We start from the raw sequence: 3,453 nt of genomic DNA on the forward strand, positions 1-3,453 counted from the left end.
TTTACCTGTGGGACCACTCCTCGTGGAATGAAGCCACGGTCATCCCCTGCTCTCATTCTGGCAGGGGCACCTTTGCTGGCTCTTGTGCAACCCGGGATTCCCCTCAGCACCCCCACTGTGCCGATCCGGGCGGACCCCGTCTATGGGTGCTGCGCCTCCCCTGCCGCGGGACTCCGCCCGTCCCTGTGTTGAACTTCCCGAGCCTCCCGGGAGGGACGGCGTCAAAAAAGCACATTTGCGTTGGCCGGGAATCGAACCCGGGTCAACTGCTTGGAAGGCAGCTATGCTCACCACTATACCACCAACGCCCCGCTGATGAAGTTTCTTTGCTGGTGTTCCTGTTTCTCTTACTGTGTCCCTCTGTTCCCGGTTTCTCCATAGGGTTTACTACCTGCCCTCAAGCCTGGCAAAGAGCTACTGAGGGAAGCATGCAAGTTTTCTCCACAGCTGCCAAAGCTACTAGAAAATCAGAAGCTTGTTTGCTTGTTTGTTTTGTTGAAAAAAAAAAAAGCTTGTTTTGCTTGTTGAAAAAAACCCTAAGGTATTTTACAGTGAAATATTGCCAACATCCTCATTGGTATAAAAGAAATTCCAAATAGAAGGATTAAAATCTTCATAAAGGGGACTGTGGATAATAGCACAATTGGAAAAAAAGGCTGGCTGGCAGCATACACCTCATGAAACAAACATCTTCATTTTTAATAAAAGAAATAGTCTTTCCAGCATTAATGTTGAAGGTGAGATTTTTATCTAATGTCTGAAAAATTAGGTGGAAAAAATTATAAAAAACAACCTATGTTGTCCTTTCCATCAACTACTGCTTTTGTCTTGTAGGTATCACCCAAAGAAACTAAGATTACATGGAAAACAAACTAAATAGATTGGCAAAAGGCTGAAATTTTAAAGAGGATTATCTGAAACACAACACTGAAATGCTGAATCTCAGACTCAAGTACATTTTTATGACATAATGTGTGATGAAAAGTTTTCTGCTACAGTGGATAGAGCCAACAAACTACTTTAGAGAAACAAAAACTCAAACTCACAAGCTGTGAGGATATCCTATGAATAAGCCAGGGCATTCTAGGGCATCTGTGATTTCACTTCTGAGAATGTCCTGTTTACAAACAGATCTGATTCCTAACATGTGGGAATTGTAGCAAGTTTATGGTTTAAAGAAGTCAGTGCCAGCTCACAGGTCATAAGTAGAGAGACCTTCATGTCCCTGTCAGTCTCAAACCCTCTGTCTTCAGCTTGCTGCAGTGGTAGTCAGAAAAGTTGTAAGACCTAATATTGGTCAGACATCCATCGATCTCCTGATTCCGGACCCTTTCTGTCACTTGGCATCTCAGGAATGAACAGCTCCAAAGCAGCTGCCCCAGGCCTGTGCATACTCTGACCATTTTACAGTGTTGGTATTGGTGAAATTTTGTGCAAACTTAAGAAATTCTCCAGTGCACAGTACACCGTAGGAAGGATATAGAGTCTTCTCTCTCATTTTCTTTTCATCTTTTACTTTAAAAATCTGCAAAATCAACCAAGAGCCTATTTGGAACGCTCTGCAAACAGCTCATGAGGACACATTGTTAAGGGAATTCACAACTAAAATTTAACAAAACAAACTAAGAGGGTTCTGCTGAATGATGCAGTCTTTTTTGACTGCATGTGAGATGCAGTGCACATGTATTGCTTTGCAAACTCACACTTCGGTTATGTGGTGCATGAGCAGCACACCATTGCTTTTGGGATCCACATTTTCTGTGCATTCATTGTGGAACCTTTTCACACAGGGCCTTGACCTTGAGCCAGTAGGCTAATAATTTAAGAAGTTACAATGGGAGACACACCAGACTCATTGATCATAATCACTTCTGAAAAATACATACCTTATTGTAATGATTTTCATGCTTTTCTACTAATCTGTAGACACCATAAATATTTCCTAGTAAAGGCACGGATAGTAAACTTAAGCCTAGTGAGAGTTGTTTCCAACTTTACTGAAGAGTATGGTTTAACAATCATCAAAAATGGCTGTTGTTTACATACTCCCTTGCAGAAAAATTCCATAGAACCTGACATTCTGTGGACCAACATTTGAAAATAATTACCTTACTGTTTAGGAAATTTGAATAACTTTAGTAAAGAAGTCAGCCTGAAGGAAGTGTGGATGTTTTTCTTAAAAGAATGATATTTCTCCTCTTTCAGGTTATAGTCTTAACTACACAATCTTTGTGAACTCACTATCCTGTATTTTAAGGCAATACAGAATGAAGGAGGTGATTTTAAAACAGTGTGATAGAACTGAAAAGAGAGATGGGCCCCCGTTGAATTGAGAAAAAGCACTGGATGAGGATTGCCAGCTCTGAGAAAGCTGGAAACTGAAGTGTATGGGCAGGACATGGCAGAGAAGTGGGACAGGCTAAGGTGATCTCTGAAAGGCAGCCACCTGCATCTCAGATTGTAAAGCTGCTTAAACATGCATGAGATTCCTAAAGTATTTAAGCACCAAAACTTGCAGATAAACTCAGAGGGCCACATTCCCAAAGTCAAAGTAGTCTTATCCTGCTTAAGGAATTCTAGAAACCCTTCTGGACTCTGAAGGAACCTGGAAATCTGTTGAAATCTGACACCAGTGTTCCAGTCTCAAATGCAAAGCCTCCTAGTATTCAATAACTCTTGTATGTTCAGGCAATAGACACACACTGCCAAATTCGAGGCTCTGCATGAAATTTGTCCTGATTTTGTTTTTGCCTCCCTCTCTCTCACACACACATGCACACATATTCCTGTAGCACTTGATGAACAAGCAGATCAAATTAACCCTTATTATGTTTTACCAGAACACGAAGAATAAGCAATGGTAGCATTTCCTAATCTGGTTTTAATTCACTAGGCAACAAATCTGTTGACTATGAGTCTACTGCATACAGCTTATAGCTGAGAGGAAGTATTTTACCATGGCATAATTAAAAGAGTTCCTACTGCACACGTAATGACACACTCTCTGCTTTTTTATTAAAGGTTTTCTTTGTTGGGGCTTACACCAAATAAGTTGCACATGTGATTGATTTTGCTGCAATATCATCTTCAGCTACTTAGTGCATCACCACATTAACCTCTCGATTAACCCTTGCTTCAAAGGTTGCTCCATGCAGGTGCAATATCATGGCTTTCCTGGCAGGGGACATGCCTGGCTCTCTGCTGGTGACCTCTGTCATTGCTGAGGACCTGGGCATGCTACATATGCTTTTGGTTTACAGCTCAAAGCCTTGGCTAATTGCATAATTGATGTGCTGCAGATCCACAGCCTGTAGAAATCTAGAAGATATTCAAATAGAAAAGATAAAACCTGAGTCTTGCCAACACTAAATTTGTCCAATTTTCTGGCAATAAGCTTCTCTGCAGAGCATAGGTTTCAATTTAGCTAGTCTGGAAGGAATATATGGTTTTACT

General features: G+C 41.2%; 1 non-coding gene across 1 annotated transcript; it reads right to left on the bottom strand.

The window, feature by feature from the left end:
* Window positions 1–236: 236 nt before the first annotated feature.
* Window positions 237–308, bottom strand: TRNAG-UCC. Its single transcript has one exon. It is a non-coding gene; the product is annotated as a tRNA-Gly (tRNA).
* Window positions 309–3,453: the final 3,145 nt, after the last annotated feature.

Source organism: Corvus hawaiiensis, chromosome 1 (genome assembly GCF_020740725.1).
Source record: "Corvus hawaiiensis isolate bCorHaw1 chromosome 1, bCorHaw1.pri.cur, whole genome shotgun sequence".
In the NCBI taxonomy this organism is placed as follows: Eukaryota; Metazoa; Chordata; class Aves; order Passeriformes; family Corvidae; genus Corvus; species Corvus hawaiiensis.